Source organism: Callithrix jacchus, chromosome 2 (genome assembly GCF_049354715.1).
Source record: "Callithrix jacchus isolate 240 chromosome 2, calJac240_pri, whole genome shotgun sequence".
NCBI lineage: Eukaryota > Metazoa > Chordata > Mammalia > Primates > Cebidae > Callithrix > Callithrix jacchus.
The window spans coordinates 59116397-59143979 of record NC_133503.1 but is presented as its reverse complement, the minus strand read 5'-3'; the positions used below and the strand labels follow the sequence as shown (position 1 = coordinate 59143979).

General features: G+C 47.5%; 1 long non-coding RNA gene across 1 annotated transcript; it reads right to left on the bottom strand.

Annotated features, from left to right (window-relative positions):
- Positions 1–1793: 1793 nt before the first annotated feature.
- On the bottom strand, positions 1794–26134 carry LOC100894205 (uncharacterized). The gene is made up of 3 exons (XR_013532501.1): positions 26008–26134; positions 4816–4994; positions 1794–4687 (listed from the first exon to the last, which is right to left on the bottom strand). It is a non-coding gene; the product is annotated as an uncharacterized LOC100894205 (long non-coding RNA).
- Positions 26135–27583: the final 1449 nt, after the last annotated feature.

The following is a 27583-nucleotide window of genomic DNA, read 5'->3' as shown; positions in this document are numbered from 1 at the left end:
AAGCGGCCTGTCCAAACAGTGACTGGTGACACAGCTCCAGCCCCAGAGTCCCTCACACAGCCCCACACAAAGTGGCCCTGGGCAGAGGGCTCTTCCCTGGGGCCACCTGCATCTGGTGGTGGCAGGGACCATTCATTGGAGTTGTTTTCTGGGCACCTCTGGAGTCAGAGGAGACTTAGAATAAAAGCATCTCAAGCCAACCAGGATGAAATCATGGTTAGCATGGCAGGTAAGAGAGATCTACATGGAAGATACCATGGGCAGGGCCCAGCCACAGGGTGGAGGAGGAGCCTCTGTGGGTGCACACTTGCCACCTTCAGAGCAAACACGTGTCCAGCTTGGCCAGCCCTGGGGCAGCACATCTCATCTCAGCAAATCTCTGTTGTGCTGCAGACGCTCCAGTCATGCATGCCTCACCTTGTAAGAATCAGTTTGCATGTGGTAGCCAAGGTGTGCACCCCAAAGGGTTTTGCCTTGCACGTAGTGGGGCTCAGCCAATTTGGGTGCACTGATTCCTCAGGCCTGATCTTCAGGGACAATGCTTGGTCCAGAGTGGTCAGAGGAGAGGCCACCTTGGTCCTGCATGCAGGGTCCACAGTGCTGTATGAATGGTGCACAGTCCTTCCTGCAGTGTCCATAATGCTACATGAATGGTGCACAGTCCTGCATGCAGGTCCACAGTGCTGTATGAATGGTGGACAGTCCTTCCTGCAGTGTCCATAATGCTACATGAATGGTGCACAGTCCTGCATGCAGGGTCCACAGTATTGCATGAATGGTGCACAGTCCTCCCTGAAGGATCCACAGTGCTGTATGAATTGTGCACTGTCCTGCATGAAGGGTCCATAATGCTACATGAATGGTGCACAGTCCTGCATGAAGGATACACAGTGCTGCATGAATGGTGCACAGTCCTGCATGAAGGATACACAGTGCTGCATGAATGGTGCACAGTCCTGCATGCAGGATCCATAGTGCTGCATGAATGGTGCACAGTACTGCATGAAGGATCCACAGTGCTGCATGAATGGTGCACAGTACTGCATGAAGGATCCACAGTGCTGCATGAATGGTGCACAGTCCTCCATGCAGGGTCCAGAATGATACATGAATGGTGCACAGTCCTGCATGCAGGATCCACAGTGCTGCATGAATGGGGCACAGTCCTGCATGAATGGTGCACAGTGCTGCATGAAGGGTCCATATTGCTGCAGGAATGGTGCACAGTCCTGCATGCAGGGTCCAGAGTGCTGCACGAATGGTGCACAGTCCTCCATGAAGGATCCACAGTGCTACATGAATGGTACACAGTCCTGCATGAAGGGTCCACAGTGGTGCATGAATGGTGCACAGTCCTGCATGAAGGATCCACAGTGCCGCATGAATGGTGCACAGTCCTGCATGAAGGGTCCATAATGCTGCATGAATGTTGCACAGTCCTGCATGCAGGATCCACAGTGCTACATGAATGGTGCACAGTGCTCCATGGATGGTCCATGCTCCTTCATGGCCACCCTCCTCACCCCGCTCAGGTTCCAGCATCCAGCTGTGAGCCACCGTGGTGCTGCTTTGACCTCCTGTTCAGATACCCATTGTGTTCAGCCTTGCCTAATTGGTTAGCACTCAATTTTTGGGAAGAGCATGAAGTCAGAGAAAGCAGAAGAGTGGCCATCTTGACATCTTACATTAATTAATGGCTAGAGAAAGTGTGTATGTGTTTCTGCCACCACCCAAGGAGCTTGAAAATGCCTCATTACCAATGTTGCGTATTATCTTAAAAACAATAGTAATGGTTTCTTTTTATGTTTGCTTTATTTGATTAGTGATGACAGTAAACATTTTTCATGTTTATTGACTATTATTATCTTTCTCAAGTTTGTCCTCTCATGACTTGTTCATTTTCCAGTTGATACATTAGTCATTATTTTTAAGAAATGATTACAGAGAAGGGAAGCAGCCCATGAAAGCTTTTTATGACTCCCCTTATACTTTGTTTTTATCCTTATTTTTGCTATCATCTTAAATTATAAACAATGTTAATTAAGTCTATTTTTGTACACTTTCTTACACATTTTTCTTAAAATGTCATTTTTGCCTTAGAGCCAAAGAACATTGTTCTGTTTTATCTCCTTGTTTTTTATAGTTTTATTTTAAAATAAAAATTTCCTAGAACTTGTTGCATTTTAAGGTGATACAAGAAGATATAACTTATTGTACATCGTTAATTTTTTTATCACATATCATGGATTGAATAAGTCTTTCTCCAAAGATATGTGATGATACCATTAACCCTAGTATATTATACTATGAACACATAAAATTATTTCATAAATTCCAATTCTTTCAGGAGTAATCTATGTTTTCCCCGATACAATTGATGATTGCAGTTGTTCACATTTTTTCAGTGATTGTAGCTTCACACTATGGTTTAATATCTGACAGGGAATGTTCCTCCTTAATAGTCTTCTCTTAAAACGGCTTGTGCTTCTTCAAGCTCAGTTGCTTTCCAGATAAGCTTTTGAATCCTATTAGCATGTTTTAAGACAGCCAAATATAATTTTGTTTTGACTTTATAAGCTCTTAAATCCAGAGAATTAATCTATTTGCTCATCAGTCTTTGTCTCCAGGTTAATAATGTGGTGATAATGTGTCTACACAGGTATATTTCCTTAACCTTAGTAAGCCTGGGACCTTTCCTCACACTAAGTCTCAGCTTTAATACTGTTCTTAATCCAGTTCTCTGCTAAGTTCCTGTGTGGGTTGTTAGTACTGAGAAGAGAACTATTGCATTTTCTAATTTATGGCTGATTTTCTAGAGGAAATGTGTTCACTGTATGCATTTACAATGTCACCATTCTTACCACATATTTCCTCTTCCTGTCGTATTGCAGTGGCCCTGTCAGTGCATCATTGAAGGAGATGAGGCCAGCCCAGCCCTAGCGGATGCACAAGACAAGCAGCTGCGCTTGAATAACAGCAGGCAGGATGCTGGGAGGGGCTCTGCTCAGTCCTAGTTGGGAGGACTAGGGTTAACCAACTGTGTACGTCTGTGCATGGTCCCAGTGGTATTTCCAGCACTGCGCAGGTTCACTGGAGTCAAAGGGCATGTCCCACTCTCTGCCTAACTTCCTGGCTGTGTGGCCTTGGATTTTTTCCAGCCACAGACACCATTCCCACTGCCCTTCTAGCCCCTGACCTTGGGTCCTAGGAATTTTGCTCACACCCAAGCATCAGCCAGGTGGTAAGTCTGGGTTCCTCGATCCAGGCAGGGTGAGTGCAGCAAGATGGGAAAGGGCCTGGCCTGGCAGCCTCAGGAGGGAGCTAACTCAGAAAACCCACCAGGCAGCCCTACCTGTGAGGAGGATGCTCCTCAGACAGCAGGGTCATCCCCTGATGTGGTGCCCAGCCCTGACCCACCCATGGCCCACCTGCTCTGTGCTCACTGGAAATTCCTCAAAGTGTACCTCTGTGGGGCTCACGCAGTGAAAAGCAAGCAAGTGAGCATCAGGCAGATGGAAACCTGGTATAAACAGCTCCCTGCAGCAACCATGCTTGGCCTTGGTGAGGAGAGCGCTGAAATCTTTGGGAAAGCAGAGCCCTGGATGGCCATCCTTGTTCCTGCCTCAGGACACAGAGCCCTGGATTGTGCTCTAAGTCTGTGGCCTCTCCTTGCACAGGAAACAGGCCATGCAGAGACCCTGGCAGACCACTGCTCATCCCCGCCCTGGGCTGCAGAGATATGGGGACCCTTGAAGATGCCATTCCCCCTATAGACCTCAGCCTCAGACCCCATGGAGCTGTCTCCAGGCACTTCTTGGCAAGTCCACCCCATGGCCATGAATGTTGGCTCAAGGTTTTCTTCCAACATCTGATCGCCAGGAGTTGTTTCCTGAAGATCTGGACCTGCCCCTAGACCTGAGCTGGATTACAGAAAAGAGGAAACTGGCAAAATCCACATCGTGTCTTTTCCTTCAAGGACATTTTAAAAATACATGTGGGAAAAATCAGAGTTTCAAAAATGGTAAGTGTTACGAAATAAAGTGCACACGTCCTCTTTTCTGCATGAAACAGAAAGCACGTGGTTATTTTTAGCTTCTGGAGCTACACTGGAAATTGTGTGGTAGAGTTGCCAATGTGTACACAGAAGCCTTCTTTTTTTATCAACCGCTGAAGGCTCCAAGGATACAGTGTGATTCTAAAGGGTGTATTAAGGCAAACATTGAACTAACAGAGTGAACACTGCCAGCAAGCGGCAGTGGAGAGGGGTGTCCCTGGAACGGCTCCACTTCCCTGGCTGCCTTGCCATACTCCCAGGATGCTCATAGGAAAACCCTGGGTTCCTAAGGAAGATTTGATGCGATGCTAGCACACTGCTTGCCACACTCAACAAAGGTCACTATTATTTTTATTATTGTTGCTCTCATCAGCATTCATCTGCAAATTCCAGTGTTAACTCACTTGATTCATTTTTTAACTTTGTATTTTGAGATAATTTTAGGCTAATAGGAAAGTTACAAACGTTGCAAAAGTCACATCTGCAGGGACCAACAGACTGGATCAGTCCCTCTTCCTTGTGGAAACTGACCCCACACCTCCTGCCTTGCATAAGATGTCAGGGAAGAGCAGTGGCTCTGGGAACTTCAGGGAGTGAATGTCAAGGAGGTCTTCAGAGCTCCCAATGCACAAGCTGGAGAAATTATAGGAAGAAAATGAATACTCATAGCACATATGCTCCTGGACTGGTGAGGTCACATCCCAACAAACCCATCATAAGTTTAAAATGCCCCAGGTCAAAATGCATTTGAGGCATCTCACCTTCCGGGCATCATAGCTGAGCCCTCTCACTCAGACGTGCTCAGAGCGTGGACATGAGGCTGAAGTTAACAAAATCATCTCACACTGTTCATGGCTGCCTGAAGATTCTCACTAGCTGCCAGTGTTTCCTGGGGCAGTCATGAGAGGGCCTGCAGCTGCAGCACAAGACGAACGCAATGCTAAGAACAAAGTTACACAAAGAATGTGTCAGAGTTCCACTGTTGACAGTGGGAATCACCTAAGACAATTCACATAACAGAATGACCTCCAGACAGCTGGCTGCAGGGACGTGGAGGCTAGCAGGTGGAAGTCAAGTGTTTAGAGCCACAGGTAGACATGGTCTCAGCACCTTCCTGTTTGTCCCAGCCCAGAGGCGCTGTCTGAGCACACCACCTGGGGAGGGGGCAGGTCTAACCAGCCTGAAAGTGACCCTCGCCAGGCCCTGCAGCCACCACTGCGGAAGAGACCCAGCCTCCCACAGTCCCTGCGTGTCCTTCCCACTTGGGCCACGGTCCCTGCCAGGCCCTGGATGTCCCTCCTACTTGGGCCGCGATCCCTGCCTCCCACAGGCCCTGGATGTCCCTCCTACTTGGGCCACAGTCCCTGCCAGGCCCTGGATGTCCCTCCTACTTGGGAAGAGCACTTATTCTTTCCAGAGCAGAGGCCCCACCCCAGCCCACCACAGACTTGGGGTGCAAGCCTTCTCTTCACGGGTACTCCTCAAGGTCTTCCTGGACATCCCAAGCTCCTCTGGGTGCATTTTCTGTGCTGTCTGCAGGCCCACTGCATGGCCCAGGAGAAAAAAGGGAGGGGAGGGGAGGAGAGTAGAGACCCTTCTTGCTCCCAAACTGCTGAATACTCAGCACCCGCCTCCTTTCTCAGTCAAAGGAAGGCCCTCACCAAACATCCCTGACACTCGAAGGTGCTGTTCACTTATTCCTGACCCACTCAGTGGCTGGTCACCCTCAGCCACCTGTGGTCCAGTGATCAGCTGACCTGCACATGCCGTGTGGGTAGCTTGTCAAGCCGCCCTGCCCACTGTTTCCAGGAAGGGCCAGGACTCCCAGAAAACAGGCAGGTTTGTAAACCACGCTGTCACTTACACTTTGCAAAGCAGCACAGGTGCACTTCTACTCTGAAGCATCTGCTGAGGCCTTGAACACACCCAGCAGGCTGCCATCTGCTCTGTTTTGGGGAAAGGCCTCTGGCAGAGGGAGTACCAGGCCTGCGGCTCTGACAGGAAGAACAAGGGTGTCTGAGGGACCAGGGAGGAGGCTGGGAGACAGTCAAGGGGACTTGTAGACCATGGTATTCATTCCTTACTGCCCCTGGACAATGTGGCAGCCTGAACAACACCCATTTATTACAGCAGTTGGAGAGGGTTGGCTCAGCAGGGTCCTTTGCTCTCACAGGTCAAAGTGAAGGTGATGAGGTGCCATGGTGGGGGAGGGGGTGGTGCTCTTGTGGGTGATGCTCTTGTCGGGGGCTCGAGGAAAGAACATGCTTCAGACTCACTTGGGGCTACAGGACTTCTCCCTGCAGCTGAAGGATGGAGGCCCCACTCCCCTGCAGGCTGTCAGCTCAAGGCTCGCTGCATCCCTCTTCTCAAAGCCAGCAAGGACACCCAGAGTCCACCCCACCCACTAAGGCGCTCACTCTCCCACCCCATCCTCTCTGCCACCTCTTCCACCTGCAGCCAGAGGACGCTCTCTGCTCTCGGGGCTCATGGGATTACACTGTGCTCACCCAGAATTCAGGACGACCTCCCTGGTTTAAGGCCAACTGTCTATGAAACAATGTGCTTCAGGGTGGCCTCTCATCATACTGAAGCTTCCGTGGATGAGCGCGGGGCCTCCTTGGGGGGCTCATAGAAATTCTGCTTCCCACAGCCATCCTGAGGGTGCTTTTTCTGACTGAGCTGGATGGGGACCTGCTGGAGGGATGGGAGCTGAGAGGGGTCTGAGCTGATACACATTTTGGAAGAAACCTCTGGTTGTTGTGTTGAGACTGGATTGGATATAGATACAGCTCATGTATATTGTTCATTCACAGAGCACTTTCACCAAACACCCACATTCCAGCATTCCTGAATGTGGCCTGCTACCTCAGAACAGAATTGGGGAGAAGGAAATCTATGTCTTCATCTGTCTAGCTATCTGTCTATTTGTCTATATCTATCTATCTATCATCTATCTATATAGCTATCATCTATTACCTATATGTCTCTTTATATATATATATATATATATATATATTATCTGTCTCTATCTATTATCATCTATCATCTATCTCTATCATCCTCTATCACCTATCTACCATCCTCTATCATCTATCTATCTGCCTCTGTCTATCTGTCTATCTATCCACCTGCCTGCCTGTCTATCTATCCATGTGCCTGTCTGTCTAGAGACTGGTTGTGGGTGGGAGGGGCAGGGCAGCCATACAAAACAGGTACAGAAGTCACAGGTGACAGTGATTCTGCTGGAGTAGTGATGGTGGAGGTGGTAAGAAATGCTTGTATCTGGAAAGAATTTTAGACCAGAGCTTCCCAAAGCACTCTCCATGCATACCCCACACCCCCACCATCTTTGACAACTAGGTTTTGTGGTGGTGTTTTTTTGGTTTTTTTTGTTTGTTGTTTTTTTTTTTTTCATAAGAATCTGGCTTAGCTGTAAATTTCAGAGCAATTCTGATTTACAATACAGAAAAATCCTCTAAGCAAAGATGTACAAAGACTGCAGGTCTGAAATTAGTGTAAAAAGAGAATATAAAGACGGGCCGGGCATGGTGGCTCACGCCTGTAATCCAAGCACTTTGCAGGCAGGTAGATCACCTGAGGTCAGGAGTTCAAGACCAGCCTGATCAACATGGTGAAACCCCATCTTAATAAATAAATAAATAATTTAAAAAGAGAGAGAATATAAAGACAACACATGCAGTAAATATTTCAACACATCTACTCTGTGCACACGTCTGCAGCCTCAGTCACCCTTCTGATTCAGGTCCAGCCACACATCTCTCCCCCTGGGGGAAGGAGTCAGACCTAGAGCCCTTTTTCTTGAAGAGCTGGGCAGTGTGGACTGGACAGCAGAAGGAAGTCCAAGACGCCAAATCTGCACAACAAAGACTGAGCCAGATGCTTGAAGTCACTGATGCCCCAGAAGGCAATGGAGTCCCAGCTGAAGTCACCAGAAGTTGCTGAGGCCCCAGAGGAGTTGGGAGAAGAAAGATGAGTGGCAGCTTCCATTCTGCTGGCAAAAGAAATGGGGACTGAGATCCATAGTGAGGGGGAAACAATTTTCAGAAGTTTTGGGATGTACCACAAATGTAATTCCCCCTTTGATATCTTCTTCAAAGGCTTCAACAAGAGCTAGCAATGCTTTCAGATGCAGGTGCTGTTTCTCTTCTTGACTGTGCCAAGACAGGGCACCCAGAATGACAGGGGACGGCCCAGTGACACTCCGGCCCATTTACATGCTTTCTGTGAACAGAGGGTGTGATGACGCCCTTCATGTCTACACTCTGATGGGAGAAAAAAGGTCTTGTTTTAATTTGCATTTATTTGATGGCTTGTGAGGCTGAACGCTTTGCTATGGCTGAATGGTCCCCTCCGTGTCCTCATTTGCAATTCATCTGTTCAAGTATGCTGTCCCTTTTGCTGCGTCGACGTGTTTTCCTATTAAAGCTCTTTACTCATTGAGGATATTCTTGGCTGGGGATGGTGACTCATGTCTGTAATTCCAGAACTTTGGGAGGCTGAGGCCTGAGGATCGCTTGAGCCCAGGAGTTCAAGACCAGCCTGGGCAACATAGTGAGATCAGTCTCTAGAAATAAATAAATAAGCCAAGTGTGGTGGTGCACACCTGTGGTCCTAGCTACTCAGGAAGCTGAGATGGGAGGACTGCTTGAGCCTGGAAGTCAAGGCTGCAGCAAGCCATGATTACACCACTGCATTCCAGCCTGAGTGACAGACTGAGATCCTGTCTCTAAATAAATAAATAAATAAATGGATTTATCCTTTTATGTAAGTGTTGACTATTCAATCTCAGCAGGTCATTGCTCTGTCTTCTGTTTGCTTGCCCCTGCACTGCCTTAACTTTGAGGTTATATATATGAATTCTTCCTGTCTTCTCTTTTTGTTGTGTTCCAAGATAAAAGGCAACATTGAGTAATGCTTGAACATAGGTGTTTTGTGAAAGTATTCTGTGAAATAAACAGTATAGATGAGCAAATGTGGACCACCAAAAAGAAAAGAGAGAGAAGACAGGGAAGGAAAGGGAGAGGGAAGGAAAGGGAGGGGGGAGGGAAAGGAGGGGAAAGGGAAGGGAAAGAAGAAGGGAAGAGGGGGGAAGGGAAGGGGATGGGGGAGGGCAGGGGAGGAGGAGGGGAAGGGGGAGAACAGGGGAGGGGCAAAGGGAAGGGGAAGGGGAGGGAAGGGAGGGGAAAGGGAAGGGAAGGAAAGGAAGGATGGGGGAAGGGAAGGGAGGGGGAAGGGAAGGGAAAGAGGAAGGGAAGGGAAGGAAAGGGAAAGGAAGGAAAGGATAAGGGAAGGGAAGGATGGGGGAAAGGAAGGAGAGGAGGAAGGGAAGGGAAGGGAGGGGAGGGAAGGGGAGGGGAGGGGAGGGGAGGGAAGCGGGGGGAGGGAAGGGAAAGTTTGTGGTACATCTCAAAACTTCTTAAAATGGTTTCTCTCCTGGCCCCCTCTCTACGAATTTCAGTCCCCATTTCCTTTGGCAGCAGAATGGAAGCTGCCACATATCTCTCTCATCCCAACTCCTCCTTCCCCCACAGTGTCCAGGGAAGGGGAGGGGAGGAAAGGATCCCAGGCACAATGGGATCTGGCTGAGCCAGAAACAAGACTGAGGCCACAGGCTTCACTTAGCAAACTCACTTCATGTCCCTATTTCGTGCCAGAAATGTTTTTGGAGCTGAGGATTCAGTGGAAAATCAGACCGAGAGGATCCTGCTCTCATGAGTTTGGAGTCCAGTGAGCAAGCTATCAAAATGTGCTGTGACCCAGGTGAAGGAAAAATAAAGACAAGGAGAGCCTCTCTGCACTTTCTCCAGCATGACTCTAGGCAATGGGTTGAGGGGACAGGAAAAGAATGGTATTTTTCAAAGTAAAACCACGATTCTCATACAAATATAAAATGGACACACACCAAATATTTGGTTTTACTTATGAATGAAGGAGGAACCAGTAAGACACTACAATCAGTTCAACAAGGACTCACACACACTCATACCGGCAATCAGAATGCTGAGATGAATTTACAGACAGACGTAAAACTGGCCAATACTTATAAGGCAATAAGCAATTGCATTCTCACAGCAGACGTTTGCTTGCCTTTCAGTGGACAAAATCATGTGTACGACTCTGTTTTCCACAACTTAAGAAGAGTGGTGACAGAGCTTAGGGACAACAGAAGGCCTTATAGACTCAGCCAAAGCAGGGAGCAGGCCAGGAAAGGTAAGCCAGTGGGACAACCAGAGCCTGTTTTTATTTTGGTCTTTGCCATATTAGAATTTCACGATCTTCCTGGCCTGCCCACAGCAACCAGTCAGTCCTGTCTGAGTATGGCCAGGCCCCTGCATGTGGTGACCTGACAGGGGGGTGGCAGGGGGTGGTCTGCAAGCCCAGGAATGAAGGAGTGGAGTTAGGGGGAGGAGATGGTGAAGAAAGGGGATGAATTCAAAGTGATACTCTACGTGTTATTTATGTATTAATTTTGAGCTGCCACAGATCACAAAAAAAAAACAGCCAATGATGACTGGTGAAGGTGTCTCAGGGAGGCCATGGGGTCCCCTATACCTTGAGATGTTCTAAGGTGGGGAGGAAGGAAAGCAATTGGCCTGGCAGTCCCTTTCCATTGCTCAAGCCCTTGGCGTTTACCCAAACAGAAATGGTGGGAGGGGTAAGGACAACGGGGCGTGCTGCTCAGTGCAGAGAAGGGAGCTTGCACCCACTCTAGCTGGGAAACAGCTGATGGCCCAGGGCCTGGAAGGGGTGTGCAGTGGAGCAGATGGGGAGTAGGCAGCAGACCCAGTGAAAAGTGAGAGCCAGCACTGGAGCCACAGGTCAGGCATTCGACAGTCAGCGGTCATTTGACACTGTCACCTGGCCCTACTTATCCACTCATGATGTCCAGAGGAAGCCTGAGCATACACAGCACCTACGTGACAGAACGTGCTTCTCCCATCCTTGCCCAGGCCGCTGGGAGCTGACACCCAGGTGAATGCAGCAGGGACGAAACAGTGGTAAGCGGCCGCTGAGCTTCTGTCCTGGTCTAGGTCAGTTGACCCCACTGAGAGCCTACACTTACCCAGAGGAGAATCACATCTGGCCCTTCTGAATGCTGAGGTGCCTTCAGACTCTAATCGTAGCAGATGCCGTGAGCTCTGCTCACATTTCTGTGCCTGTTGACCATTTTTATGCACCTGAGCCCCAGGTCTCAGTCCCAGCGTCCAGCTTCTGAATTTTGCAGGGGGCTGCCCTCCAGTCAAAGGAACCCCTTCCCTGTGGCTCTCTGAGCTCCTGGAGAGCCAGGCTGTCTGGGAATTTACAGTCCTTAGCCAGTGAATGACAGATAAGACAGAGAGTACCCGAGCACTGCCCCCAAACCCAAAAGGGACACCTTTGAGCAGTGACCAGTAACTTCCCAGTTCCTCCATAAGATGAAGCCAGAATGAGCCCCCAGCACTCGGCCTCCTCCCCACCCACTAGTGCCTGGAATTCCCATGCTGGTTTTCCAGGGAACACATCATTTATACTGCTTCCACACAAATCCTCATCTTGGGATCTGCTTCTAGGAACCCAGACTGAAATACCAACCCACATTCATACCAGTGTCCAAATTCCATTTCCAACCAGGTGCCAAGGATGACCAGGAGAGCAGCAGAGGGCGATGGTGGGAATTCTGAGTCAGCCTCAGGCACACAGTCATGCCATGAGTCCAAGAGTCGATTCCAAAACCAAGTGTGTAGCGCAATCCAACTTTTGGAAAGAAAAATAAATCCTTTACACATGACTGTGTAATAAAGAATTGAACCTTGCCCAGAAAGACCTGGCTTCTTCTCTCAGATTCTGAGAAGTGGTCTCTAAGCCTTGGAATGTCATGCCTGATGAGAGGGTCTTGGTTTGCCTGGGACCTTTGGACCATACTGGGAAGCCTACGGTGAGATTTAAGTGGAAGCTGTGATCAGCTCATCCCCCAGGGTGAGCTGGAGACTGCCATCTGCATGGGCAGTCAACCGTGGGGCCCCAGTAGAGACTCTGGGACACTAAGCTCAGGTGATCCCACCTGGATGCCAGAAGTGACACTGTCCACAACTCCACAGGGAAAGACAACTGGACACTCTGCAGGTGGGAACTTCCTGGACTCTGGCCGGAGTATCTTTCCCTGGGTTGATTTTAATCTGTGTCCTACCCCATGCTAAGTCATGACCATGAGTATAACAGCTTTCAGTGAGTTTTTCTAGCAAATTATCATACCTGAAGGTGGTTTTGGGGACCCTTACCCTTGCAATTGGTGCAGAACTGAGGGCAGTTTTGTGGATTATGGTTCCCTCTAGCCTTGCAATGATGCTGACCGTAAATTCATACAAGTATTTATTAGACACTGAAATACTATATGCAAAATGTAGGAAGTGGATACCTCTGGGCTGTAGGGTCATGCACATATGTGTATTCTTGTGTGTTTTATTTATTTTGTGCAAGATACTGTGATTACTCCTACTATAGTAGGAGTTCCTTCAACCAACCTCTGCTCCAACAACTCACATAATCTTCGTCAAAATGGGCTGGATGACTCAGAGACACTTAGGTTTTCTCCAAACCTGTTTATGCCACCTGTGATCCTTACTAGTGTCAGAGGCATTTGAAACAGAGCAACTCCATCTTGAATAGGGGCTGGGTGAAATGAGGTCGAGATGAGAAACCCTCAGTTATGGGAATTGCCCACCCCTTTCCCGAAAAACTCATGAATAATCCACCCCTTGTTTAGCATATCATCAATAAATAACTATAAGTGAAATCAGTCAAGCAGCCCGCGCACTGCTTTTCCCATGGAGCAGCCATTCTTTTTTTTTCCTTTACTTTTTTAATAAACTTGCTTTCACTTTATGGACTCCCTCGAATTCTTTCTCGCACAAGGTTTAAGAACCTCTCTTGAGGTCTGGATCAGGAGGACCCTTTCCAGTAACACCATGGAACTTAATTAAACATTATGTAACCTATTAAACATTGGTGCAAAATGAAAGAAAGGTGGGTGTGTTTTTTTTCCAGGAAATGTGTTAGAAAAAAGTTGTTTCTAAATAAACCTAGATAAATGATTCGGGAAATCAAGATCAAGGCAAGATGAAACTGCTTTAAAAATTGACTTTGAATTAGGTATAGACAAGATGACTCTTAAAAATGAAAAATAATTGGTGAATGTTTGGAAAAATTCTGGTCTTAGATTGTTTTAAAATGTGTTCAACTTTTTTTGGTCCACTTTTAAAAATATGAAATTGGGTAACCAGAAGAAGAATTAAGACTGGGGTTTATATTAAAAGAGAAGAAATCCAATCAGCAGATCAATTAAATGCAAGCTTGGCTAGGCATGGTAGCTCACACCTGTAATCCCAGCACTTTGGGAGGCTGAGGCAGGCAGATCACCTGAGGTCAGGAATTTGAGACCAGGCTGACCAACATAGAGAAACCCCATCTCTACTAAAAATACAAAAATTTCCTGTAAATGCTTTAGTTCTTTGTAAATTCTGGATATCAGCCCTTTGTCAGATGGGTAGATTGCAAAAATTTCTTCCCATTCTGTTAGTTGCTGATTCACTCTAATAACTGTTTCTTTTGCTATGCAGAAGCTGTGGAGTTTGATTAGGTCCCATTTGTCTATTTTGGCTTTTGATGCCAATGCTTTCGGTGTTTTGGTCATTAAGTCCTTGCCTACGCCTATGTCCTGAATGGTTTTGTCTAGATTTTCTTCTAGGGTTTTTATGGTGTTAGGTCTTATGTTTAAGTCTTTAATCCATCTGGAGTTAATTTTAGTGTAAGGTGTCAGGAAGGGGTCCAGTTTCTGCATTCTGCACATGGCTAGCCGGTTTTCCCAACACCATTTATTAAACAGGGAATCCTTTCCCCATTGCTGGAACCAACCCAAATGCCCAGATAGACTGGACAGGGAAAATGTGGCACATATATACCATGGAATATTATGCAGCTATCAAAAATGATGAGTTTGTGTCCCCTGTAGGGACATGGATGAACCTGGAAACCATCATTCTCAGCAAACTGACACAAGAACAGATAATCAAACACCACATGTTCTCACTCATAGGTAGGTGTTGAACAATGAGAACACATGGACACAGGGAGGGGAGCATCACACACTGGGGTCTGTTGGGGAAAATAGGGGAGGTACAGCAGGGGGTGGGGAGTTGGGGAGAGATAGCATGAGGAGAAATGCCAGATACAGGTGAAGGGGAGGAAGGCAGCAAATCATGCTGCCATGTGTGCACCTATGCAACAATCTTGCATGTTCTTCACATGTACCCCAAAACCTAAAATGCAATAAAAAAAATAAAAAATAAAATAAAAATACAAAATTAGCTGGGCATGGTAGCACACGCCTATAATCCCAGCAACTTGGGAGGCTGAGGCAGGAGAATCACTTGAACCCAGGTGGTGGAGGTAGAGGTTGCGGTGAGCTGAGATTGTGCCATTGCACTCCAGCCTGGGCAATAAGAGTGAAACTCCATCACAAAAAAAATATATATATACAAGCTTGTCTCTATATGGAAATATCCAGATTCATGAATGGAACCACAAGTGGCCAGATGGTGATGATGGCCAGAGGGAGGGTTGGAGGCCTGGGACTGGGACATGGGCTAGCAAAGGGTGGGAGGGCTTCTCTGGAGTCATAGAAGCCTCATGCATCTTGACTGGGACCATGGCTGCATGGCTTACAACTCATCCACATGTATGGCGGAAAACTGAACATTTCATTGAATTGGACTAAAAGGCATGACCTCAGGCAAAATTCATGGAAGTAGGGAGTTTGGGCGAAGCCTGAGGATTGCCACTGGAAGCAGAGATTCAAGTTGCCCTGAATACATCTATTAGTAGCAGTTATAGGTGGGTTTTTCAAGGGAAAAGAAGAGGTGGTTCTAGGTTGTTTACCAAGAATTTGTGTTAAAATAACATAATCTATTGGTTGGCTCTACATTGTTAAGCCACAGGGTGTGAGTTGTAGTGTCTAATACTGCACTATTAGGTTAACTTAAGGCAGCAGGAAGCAGTTTGCAGACATGAATACACAGCTCCAAGGAGGGGAAAGGGAGGTGACTGCCATCTCATTTCATGCCTCTCTGCACCTGACCATTTGAAAGGACTTGCATTCCTGAGCAAAAAGTTCTTTTCTTTTCTCAATTGTATGAAAATTATACCTCAATAAGTTTACTACAAAAATTAATGGATACATGTTTTCCAGTTGAAAACATATGTAAATATGTTCATTCCCTTTTTTAACCTATTTTCCTCAGTTTTAAAAATTAACAAATCACAATGGAAAAATGTTTCTTCCTTTTGTTACTTTCATAATAAAATAAGAAATGTATTTTAAATAACATTTAAATTTAATTTTTTCATTATCATCTAGGAAGCCCCAGCTCTGTATGAAAGGAAAACAATGCCCACTTTAGAGTAAAAACTTGCTGATGGAAAAACCAAACTCCGTAAAATTCTTTTTTTATTTTGTTTTTTGTTTTTTTGAGATGGAGTCTCACTCTGTCTCCCAGGCTGGAGTACAGTGGCGTGATCTTGGCTCACTGCAACCTCCGCCTGCTGGGTTCCAGCAATTCTCCTCAGACTCCTCAGTAGCTGAGATTACAGGCATGCGCCACCATGCCTGGCTAATTTTTGTATTTTTAGTAAAAAGGGAGTTTCACCATGTTGGCCAGGCTGGTCTCAAACTCCTGACCTTAGGTGATCTGCCCACCTCAGCCTCCCAAAGTGCTGGGATTACAGGTGTGAGCCACCCTGCCCAGCCTTCCATAAAATATTTTAAAGAGGTTATTTCTGAGCCAATAGGAGTGACCATGACCTGGGGAGACAGGGTCCAAGGAGGCCTGAGAAAGGGCCTGAAGTCTGGTTGCAGTTTGGTTTTCCTATTTCAGGGAGGCAGGAGTTTAGAGGCAAAGACATACAGCAATGTATGAAAGGTGGGTATTGGTTAGGCCTGAAAAGGCGGGACATCTCAAAGCAGGGGACTTAGAGGACATAGGTGGATTCAGAGATTCAATTTGCATTTGGTTGGAACAGGAAGGTTCTATCTAAAACTTCAATGCTGTGTAGAAAGATTGATGACCTGCAGGTATGACTTAACCCTTGCCTGGCATGGGTCCTGTTTATAATTTGGTATCTTATTGCCACAAAGAGCCCGTTCTGGCAGTCTTAAGATCTCTATGAACTTTAATGCTGGTCTGTGGTTCCATCTAAACTGCAAAAAGACTGGCGTATAATGAAGCCTGGCTGACCTCCCTTCCCATCAAGGCTGGGAATTCGGCTTTTCAGGTTTCTCTGGGGCCCCTTTCAGTCATTTAGGGGGCTTAGGATTTTATGTTTAGCTTCCAAACTTTTCCTATTGGAAATTCAGCTGGAGTTGAGGTCACATAAATCTTCTGGAGCATTCCCTAACGTGCAGAAAATGTCCCACCCTTTAGAATTCAGAGGAACAGAGGAAAGTGGAGGCGAGGAGCCCACACTCTCCAACTCCAGGCTCCAGGCTTCAGGCTCTTACCCAGGCTCCAGGACTCCAGAGGAGGGGCCTGCCTTGGCCCTGGGGAAAGCACCCAGCCTGTGCTCCCTAGAAGGGTGGGTTACTCCAGGCAGGCTACTCCTGTTGGCATGGCGATGACTCGATTTCAGCCCTGCACCTGCAGCCTCTGGCTGCAGCCAGTCTGCAGGGTTTCTCTCTGTTCTCCCGCTCCATCTTTTTCACATGCTTCCCAGCGGGGCTCCCAGGGCTCCCAGGCCTCCCAGTGGGGAGGGGAGGCCAAATTTCCTTTTATTTAATAAAGCCTGCTGATGGGTGATTGCAGCTTTCTCTCACTGACAATGGCCAGGGAAGAGCCAGGGCAGGCTTCAGTCAGCCAGAGACACCACTGTGCTTCTGTGGGTTTCCCTGGGGCACCTTCAAGTTCCAGTGTGAGTGCCATTGAGATTCTGGGAGTGCAATGCACATGGAGGAGATAGCCATTGCCTCCCCTCCAGCCCCACCCAGCCATGGTGCACAGGGCGAAGCCTGTCCGGGTGAAGGCAGAAAACCCTTCACAAGCCCTAGCACTTTGGCTGACAGTCAGCCCTGTCCTCATCCCCCCATGTGTCTTAACCTTGACCTGTGCGGGTCTCCTCCACAGGTGCCCCCACACCTCACCATGCACACCTAGCTGTCTCCTAGAGAAAGGCTGAACCCTGCCACCAGCCCCATGCAGCTCGCTGAGGCCTCCTGGCCTGCTCAGGAGTGGCTGGGCTCTTCCCACGCTCCCTCTTTGAGTGCTAAGCATGGGAGGCAGGTTGGGGTGCCAAGGTTGGAGCCTTTCGGAAGCCCCGATTGTCTGGTTTTCAGGTCAACTGATTTCCATGTCACTGGTGATTACTTTGTTTTAAAATGTAACCTCCTGCTTTGGAGATGTGAACAAAAAATATAACCCGAATCCCCTGCCACTGAATGAATGGGCCCCTTCTTGGTCAAGGAAAATCCAGAGAAACCTGAAAAGCTGAGTTCCAGGCCCTGACAGGAAGGGAGGTCAGACATACCTCGTCATACTCCCTCCCTTTGGGAGTTCAGACACAACTGACCAGCATTAATGTTAAAACACAAATCATAGGACTGACAAAGCAGACTCTCGGCAATAGGATGCTAAATTATAACAGGACCTGAGGCCACACAAGGTAGGGTGAGTCCTACCTGCAAGCTGAGCAAGACTAAGGCTGCACCTGTAAGCTACGGATCCTGCTGCACAGCACCTTTATCTTAACTTAAATGTTCTAAGTGTTAGAGTCTTGCTCCTCTCACCAATAGCACATCAAAGAATCTCCGGATCCACCTACATCCTGTAAGCCCCCTTCAAAATGGCCCAGCTCCAAAGGCCAGACGAACAGCGACCTGCCACGCACTGCTATATGTCTTCCCCCCGTAACTCCCACCTCTCTCAGATGTTAAAAACAAACTACAATCCGATCTCCTCAGGCACACTTTCTCAGATTCACTGGGACTGTGTCTCTCTGGCCGTGTCACTCATTGGCTCAGAAGAAACCTCTTTAAAATATTTTACAGAGTTTGATTTTCCATCAACAGAAAAGAGACTTAGAATATGCAGGCAAGACTTGATATATTTCACGTGGTGGACAGAACGCTGGTCACAGACGCACCCGCTGCAAGTCTGCAGGGCTGAGGAAGAAGCTGGCGCCTGACACTGACTGTGACCCAACCCCAACTGTGACCCAACCCCGAAGGGCCACTTGGGCAGCACAGGCTGGCTATTAAGGGCATCATTCCCCCCCACCACCCAAAGCCAAAGGGATGTATGCAGGACTGGGGTGCATTTGTCTCAGTATTCATCAGCCTGGAAATTGAAATGTTTCTGTCGGGGGTGAGCCTTGCCCACTGGAAGTGGGTTTCCGAAGTTTGCCGTGGGAAGCGTGAGCTTGCGTCTGTGCTCACATCAGCACCAGCCGTGATCAGTCACTGAGGTCTGTGCTGGGTGTAGAAGACGAGATTGGTGCCATATGTTCCTCCATCTGGACGAGGAGTTTGTCTGTGATTAGCGGAGACTGCCCTGTCAAGAGCCAAGGGCACTGTCTGCTTGTGCAGCAGGGCTCTGATACAGTTCTGGGGCAGACGCCAGCCAGGCAGAGCAGACAAGCTCTGCTGCTTCCTGCCTGGGGTCAGAGTCCAAAGAACGGGGCCTGGTCTCTGGAGACTCTGACCCCTGGACAGGGTAAGGGGAGGGAATGATGGACAGGAGCAATGCAGACAGCAGGCCAGGGAAGGGGCCAAGTCAGGGCCTAGGTAGCCACGGGTGCCGTGTATGAAACATTAAAAAGGGTGAAAACCAATTATATATATCGAGTACTTAATATTTCCATTTTAGTGCCCATTACTGGTTTAGGAATGAGCATTCTGGGAGGTCTGGCACAAAGCAAATTCCCAAAATTGTAGATTTTGGCAATTCCATTTGTTCCAGATTATGCATTTTCTTAAGATCTAAGGTCCCAGAATTTAAAATGAATGCTGTAAAGTTAGAAGCCAAAACAAAATGTAGACAGACTGTACCCAGCACTTCCTGACTCTGCAATACAGGCCTAATTCAAATAGTCATCTCCATGGTCTGTCAAAACCTTCCCACTGGAGCAAGCCCTGTGGTCCAGTGCTCAGCACCATTCATGCCTACATTCAGGGACTAGGAAGGTAACATTTAAAGGAACTGAGCTTGAAATAAAAAGAAATTGGGTATATTTCACACCCACTAGCAATATGCCTTTAAAAAGAGAGGCTGGCAACAGCAATTGGGAAGGACACAGAGTGACTGGAACTCTCATTCCTTCCTGCTGGGAGTGCAAAAAGGCACAGCCACTCTGCCGACAGTGCCCAGCAGCCGCACTCCTAGGTATTCACCCAAGAGAAATGAAAATCATGTCTGTAAAAGACTTGTAAAAGAATGTTTATCAGCTTATTCATAATATCTCCAAACCCTAATGACATGAAATGTCCACTTCATAGGATGGGCTCCTTCTCAGCAGGTGAAAGCACACGTGTGGAAGGAATGCCAGACATGTGACACGTGTGACATACCATGTGCAGGGATGCACCCATTTTGCAGCAGGGGGAGACCAGCCATGAGCTGTAGGGTAGGGGCCTACCTTGTCCGCTTCCCCTGGCGGAGACTGCTTCAATGACAAATCCTCAGGACTGGGTGGGTCCTTGGAGCAGCAGGCCTGGGTAAGCCTTAGTGGAATCCTCTGTGGCCTGTCAAGGGGTCTCTGCCCTCATCACACCCAAGGAGATCAGGAGACCACACTGGGGCAAGTTTTTTGGAATTCTCTAGTGGAAGACTTCGGATCAGAAGGAAACTGCTGAATCCATCCTCAGCCTGGCAGTTTCATGGTACTGAGGAGGCCGCAGGCCCAGGGAGGGGCTCACTAGTGGGCCCCATGCTACAGGCGTCCCACTGTCTGGTCCAGTTTCTTTTCCTAGACTCTTCAAGGTCCCCATTCTCTGCAGGGTGTCCTAACCCTGCCACGGGAAACCCCCCAAATCCAAAGGCAAAAAAACAGCCAGGAGAGGGAACCTACTGTGCACACTGCAGAAAGGCCCACCGTTAACTTCTGTTCATGAGATGCCTGACCACAGCTGAAATCTCCCCAAAGCACCCCAAGTGCACATTAGGCTGCTTCTCCCTGTATTTCACTATCAACGTATTTCCCCTACTCCGCCTCAGTCCTGTGGCTTGTTTGTGAACTTTGCTGAGTGAATCTTCTCCTGAAGCCTGTGGAGGAGCCCGGAGCGCTGTCGGACATTGCGATCACAACATGCAGCCCCGGCCACTCAGGCAGGCCCTGCGAGCTGGAGGCCTGAGGGGAAAACCAGTGCCCCTGAGACACTCCTGTGGGTCAGAGACACCATGAGTGCTGTGACCAGGCCACACAGAGACTCTGAGGCCTGCAGAGGGAAGGCTTCAATCTTCACCCAGAGCACCCACTCAGTGGGACTCACCCTGGACTGGCCTGACCCAGCACAAAACTATTGTGTCGGAGAAATGCAGAAAATCAAAATAAACCTAGAATGAACGAAAACTGAAATGGAGAAAAAACTGATATTAACTATTTGGTTTATACAGTTGGTTTTTGCCCTTTTTAATGTTTCATACATGGCACCAGCTGTTACCCAGGCCCCTGCTTGGCCCTCTCCCTGGCCTGCTGTCTGTGTTGCTCCTGCTCGTCATTCCTTCCACTTAACCTGTGTTTCCTCCAAAGCTCTAGCTAATACCTGAAACGACAGCATGGATTTGCTTCCTTACTTGTTGGGCTGTCCCTCATACATATGAGCTGCAAGAGGGCAGGGTCGAAGCCTGTCTTGTCACAGGGCCCCCAGTGGAGCTGTACATGTCATGCCCTCCTGAGAGGAGCACTTTGCTCACCAACTGCCTGGAGGGACAAGTTTTCTACCACATTCACCCAGGGGAGGCCTTTTTCCATTCTGTGCAGAGGTTGTGTGTGAGCTGGAGGTGGTCACAGGCCAGCCACACAGATGGTGGCTCATGGCTGGTGCTCATCCCTCCACATTCAGGAGAGACCGACTGCCTGAGAGACATTCTGGCATACACACCACAGCTGTACCTGGCCTCAAGTGGCTCGTTATACTTCGGGGGATACAAAATGGATACACAGATAACTCTAATATAAAATAAAGTATAAGGGCAGGAATATGGGAATATTGTCTTATTTGTTTCTAGAGTTCTTTTAGAAAAGCTCATATTGAGGGATTTGGATGAAGGGTCATCATTACATTCTTGACAGACTGATTTGGGGAGCAAAGTGGAGTCCTTTCATAACACTGGTTTGGATAAGGGAATTTGAATTTAAAGAGTAAACAACAGTTCTAATTTTTATTCCACAGAAAAAGGATGGAGATAGAAAGTCCTCTCTCCCAAATACTATGATTTACACTGCAGAGTTTTGCAACCCTCATACAAGAGTGATTTCATGAAGATCTCAGTAACGGTTCAGAGAATCAACCAGTGATTTCACTGAGGCACGGTGATAAAAAGATCAAAGTGGTCTGCTCTGAGCGAAGTCACAGAGAGTTCCCTTGTCGAGGGCTATTCTCACTTCTGGGGACAACTCCTTCCGTATATGGTTCCCATGTAACTGCACTTTCCTGCCATGTTTCTGGCTGAAGCCATTATTTTTTAATTCCCTAGGAGATATGCAGAGCTGACATCCCAAAGCAGCTAGAAAAATTGAGCAGGGAATAGATCAAATACTTTCCATCAGTGCAAGGCCATTCATGAGGAAAGAAGCCAAGAACATGGGGTAATTTTTTCAAGACTTGACAATGTTTGCCAAGTAAATAAATCTGCCATTTAACACTACAATAAAAACTGTCATCCACAGGATATTAGTGACGACTTGAGGTTTGAGGACTATCAAGACAGAGTAAGATAAACATTCTTCTTAACTATACAAAAAAGAAACGAAACTGCAAGACAGCTCTTTTTACTTTTCTCCATCTTCAATGTTCAGGAAGAATTTTTAAAAAGTTGCTTTTAGGCCGGGCACGGTGGCTCAAGCCTATAATCCCAGCACTTTGGGAGGCCGAGGTGGGTGGATCATGAGGTCAAGAGATGGAGACCATCCTGGTCAACATGGTGAAACCCCGTCTCTACTAAAAATACAAAAAATTAGCTGGGCATGGTGGTGCGTGCCTGTAATCCCAGCTACTCAGGAGGCTGAGGCAGGAGAATTGCCTGAACCCAGGAGGCGGAGGTTGCGGTGAGCCGAAATCATGCCATTGCACTCCAGCCTGGGTAACAAGAGTGAAACTCCATCTCAAAAAAAAAAAAAAAAAGTTGCTTTTAAAGTATAATCATTAAAATCAAATTCTATATTTATGTGAAACTGGTCACAAAAGAATGACAAGGAACGCTACTGATTTGTCCATTCTGGGCAATAAGAATACAAGTTATTATCTTACTCTTGTTAAATGAAAACTTCAGCTGAATTAAAAGTAAAGGAGTTTAACTGAGCAATGAACAATTTGCAACTCGGGCAGCCCCGAGAATCACAGCTGATTTAGAGAGACTCCAGCACAGCCACTAGGTGGAAGACTTATAGACAAAAAAGGGAAGTGAGGTACAGAAATCAGAAGTGAGATACAGAAACATCTTGATCAGTTACAGGTTGCCATTTGCCTTACTTAAACACGGTTTGAACACTCAGCAGTGTATGAGTGATTAAAGTATGGCTGCTGGGATTGGCCAAGACTCAGCTATCATTGCAGGTGCATACTCCTAATTTAGGCTTTCAATCTTGTCTACCTATTAAGTTAGGTTGCAGTTTGTCCACAAGGACTCGAATACAGAAGTACAGAGTCCTTCTCAGGCCACATTCAGTTTGCTTTAACAATTCCCCCTATTTGGTCATTTTCTCAGTTTTGAGAGATTGACCAAAACTTGAGTTATTGATATCACTATCACCATTGGTCCTGAAACCCATGAGGAAACAGAACAGTGAGTTTTGCAAAGGTAGGAACAAGGACTGAGTTGAGGGTACCACGTTATGCTGGAAAGTCCTGTTTGCAAAAGAAAAACAAAACCTCGTCTATTCTAGGACCCATGTGTTTCCCTAAAATCTTAATCCGATTGTGTCATATTTAGCACAAATGATGACACTTTGGTTTGGTCTGTTGGGGCCTAGTGCTCAGTCCAAAACAATGGCCTCCCATAATTTTGTTTTAAAAATTCCCCATTTTTGGTCAGATTCTCACGTAGGCAAGAGTGTGACCAAAGCTTAGGGCATTAGCGCCACTCTCTGTTTACCATCATTTTGGGTTTCCAGTCTTAGCATGTTACAGTGTTCTCAGAGTCACTCATTTCTTTCAGCACTTGTCATTCCAATTGAAGAGAGATCATTTGACATTCTAAAGATGTCTACAGGCAAACCCTTAAAACCTCTGAGAGAATACAGTGCACCAGGGAGAGTATCATCATGACTACTGGGAGGGTAACACCAAGAGTTTGGAGTATGCTCCTTACCCAGGGTCCCCATAAACCAAACCACCTGAAATCAAATGAATGGAAGAATGAGCTAGATAGAGTCGACTCACTTAACTAAATGGTCTTTTTGTTAGTTCCCTACAACTGAGTCTCTATAATACCTGATGTTTTCTCCATAGGTCTGAAGTGCCAGGAGCTGCACAGATACTTTCCTGTTTAGCCAATTCTATTATTTAGCATAACTTTCACAAGAGAATTTAAAGTCTGTGGTACAGTCTTTATGGTAGAATCTGCTATAGAGCCTATCATGAGGGATACATTTCTAATCATTGCCTTTTTTATTCCAAATCATGGAAAAAGGACCTAACAAATGATGCCCTTCTAGGAGAGGGTGGGCTCTTGGCAATGTTCTCTGTAACCCATGATGTGAGTTAAGAGGAGTGAACCAATGTTCTATTTCTGAGTGATTATGAGGCAATGTATATACCATAAAAGTTTCTGACCTATGGTACATTGGGTCTTCGTCTTTTATCTATCAGGTTACAAGATTATCCACGTATAAAGCTGGCTGCAAAATCCTTCACAAATAAAAGTATACCTCGTAAGTGCACACAACAAACCCCCTTCTCACTTCTATTGTTCATAGAGGCATAAGCAAGGGAAAAAAAAATTCAAAGATGAGAGTCTCATGACAGTAGAGAAATTTTAATCCAAGATCCTCAGAAAAATCTGTTGACATCAAAGATGTCATCTTCTTCTGGGGAGAAACTTCCCTGGTTAGCTTTACCTTAAGGGTTTCAATGAGTGGACCATTCCAAGAGTGTGCAGTGACCCTCCTCAGCTGTGAGATTATGACCACAAGTTTCAAGATCCTGATGTTCTATTGCAGTGTGGATGGCAAGGGAAGTTTTTCTCTGATGTTCTCAAAGATCTCATCTTTGCGTTCTAGACTGTGAAGGGATTGATTGTCCACAGTGAACCATAAAAAGCTCTTCACTTGGTGAAAATACACTGAAGCATAATAATCTACTGTTATAACATTAGCCCTCCTGCATGGGAAAGCTTTCATACAACCAGAAAACATACACTGAAAATGAAAACTGAATGAAATCCCTTTATAAATGTTTAAATGGCCCCTCAGGTAGCCAAATGTACATGAAGCTTTGATAGTTTGACAAACTAAACATTGGTTATAAACTATTTTAACAATTTATAAGTCACCACACCAATATATTTAATTTGGATCATTTTGTCTTTTCCAGATGAGTCATGGAATGCACAACGTTTAATAACAAAAGCTTTAAGGATTCAGGAAGGACAAGGCAGCTGTCCTGGTTCTCCATGCATCCATGCTTAACACTGGACATACGTCCTCTTGGGTGCCAATTGTTTCTCCAAATTGGGTGCACAGCATGGATAACTGATGGGTTAACACAGGTAATTTGACTTAGACCATGGAGTTCATTCAAATTGTGTACCTAAGCAATTTCGGTATTGGCTGATTTAGCATGCAAACCTGCTTAAGTATTTCCTTGGTATTCAATTAATTTTTGTTCTTTTTGGGTTAGCAGTTTTATAAGCCAGTCTTTTCATTAAAGTTTCAGCAATTCTTACCCGGTCCAAATGATGTGATTTTAAAGTTATTAGAAACCTGCATTCAACAGTGCTTTTTTCAGCATCCTTCCCATCCTTTCATGAGCCTCCTAAAAGACACCATGTTCTAGGCTTTTGTGTGCTTGTGAAGTTTTCAGAAACTACATCAGCCTGAAGCAATTAACTGAGGAAATGACTCTGAGTACTTATAAAGACACAATTGACAAGGATATTTAGTTACAATAACAACATAATAACCATAATTATGAGTGGTAGCATATACTCAAATTAGAATTTTAGAAATCCCATACAACCCTGGAACATATATTAATATTATTCACTAAAATATAACCTGAAGAAGGTTAAACTTTATTTTGACACCATTCTGTACTGGAAAGTCCAAAATGTTTCTTAAAAAGTGACTATAAAAACATTGGCATAAAGGACACTTCCTGTGCAGGGGATGGAAAAATCTCAATTAAAAAGCAGCACAGAAGTGCCTGGCCAAGAGGGAGGATATGGCCAGGCCCCTAGGCGACGCGGGGGCACCAGTCGAAGGAGGCCGGCAGGCCAAGCCCATGAAACGCGAGGAGGGCTGGGCTGCCCATCAGACCCCAACGGCCATTGTCCTGCCTGCGTCTGCTTGCGTCTGCACCTGCGCGGAGGCCTCCTCCACACTGCTTCAGAGCCAAGTCCGGCCTCCTTCACACCGCGCCTGCGCCAAGTCTGGCCGCCTCCACATTGTGCCTGCGCCGGGGCTTCCCCCGCAGAACGCCTGTGCCGAATACAACCCGCCTCCCCACAACGCCTGCGCAGTAGCCTCCTCACCTCATCTGCTCTGCGCACAGGCGAGTCTAGCTGATCGACTGCGTGTTCCTGCCGGCTCACGGAGCCGCCTCGCGGTCCCCCACCATTATCTTCCTCACCCCTTCAGCTGTTTCCGGCTCTTCACTCTGCGCTTGCGCAGGAGTCGCTCTCTCGCCCCTCCTCTCTGCGCCTGCACGGAGGCCACTTCCTCCCTAGCCCCTGCGCTCCCTTTGAGTCGTTTTGGGCGCGCGCCGACCCTCTCCGCTTACTCCTGCGGAGCAGCCGCTCTGCGCGGGTGCGGGTGTGAGTACCTGTGACTTCAGGTTTAAAGGCGTGGGCGCCACCCACGCAGGCACAAGTGCTGCTGGTCGTTTTATTTATAGCGTTAGGTTTTCCTCTTTAACAAAGAAGTTAAAAAAAATAAGTTGTGAAATAAATATTAACCGTCCGTATACGTACTCGGAACGTTCGTCCTTTAGGTTTTCTCCTGACTGATTTTGGTTCTAGACCCAGGGCACCCACGACCCCCTGCCTGGCCTTGGCGGGGACGCGGGACTGGAGGCCCGGACCGACACTGACCGGTCCCCACTGGTGGTGGCGGGAGGTGACCGGTCCTGACCAGCCCTTATCTTCATGGCAGCGACCAGGCTAGACTCGGTTGTAGGGGGACGATGGGAGCAAGGGAGGGTGACACCCGGAAAGCATCCTGGAGAGCGAAGACATGGGGACCCTGGCCCCTTGCGGAGGGCGTCGCAGACCCTGATGTCCGTGGATGGGAGGAGAGGCGAGGCGGCGGGGTCGTTGCTTTGCAGAGGCCATTGTTCCAGTGGAAGCTGGGTGAATGCGAGCTTGGTCCCCTTTGCTTCTCCCTGGTACCTCGGGCCCCACAGGGCGCCTCTGAGGCCCACGTACACGCTAGGTGACCCACAGTTCAGACCCAGGCAGGGCACAAGGCAGGGAAGGAGAGGCCAGTTGTTGGCCTGGAGGTACTAAGTGAACCGCCAAGGTCGGTGGAGACAGCAGGCAACAGCAAAAGGAGCTCTGCAGTCCGAAGCGAGGACCCAGAGTCCTCCCCAGGCGTGGACGACAGAGAAGCGCCTGTTCAGGCCCTGCTCACTTGCAAAGTGCTCCGGAGCTCCCACCAGCAATCCTGGCTGGTGACACCCACGCCTGTCACCCGCTGGGTTTCTTGAGATCTGAGGACTGGGGCTCAGGTTTCTTTGGCACTGGGGTTGGGGGTCTGGGAATGTCCTGTCCCAGTCTGTTGTTTAAGAGGGCAAAGGGGCCTTTATTCAAAGGCCGGGCGGAAGGGGGGCTGCTAAAGCGAGGTGTGGGGTTAGGGGAGGCAGATCCAGCTTGACTCCAAAAAGAAAAAGTGGGAATTGACAGCCAAGGAGTAGGGTCGGGGATAGATAGAACATTACGAAGATGAAGGGTCAGGGGCAAGGCAGATTCTGACTGCATAGACTTGACAGGATTTTTGCTGAAGGCAGGCAGTGTGGTCAGATACCAAGGGTGGGAGTTGAGAAGTTTGATCCGGCATTTTCACTAAACCGACTCAGCAGGATTCTTGCTAAATTGGCCTAAACCGGCCAAG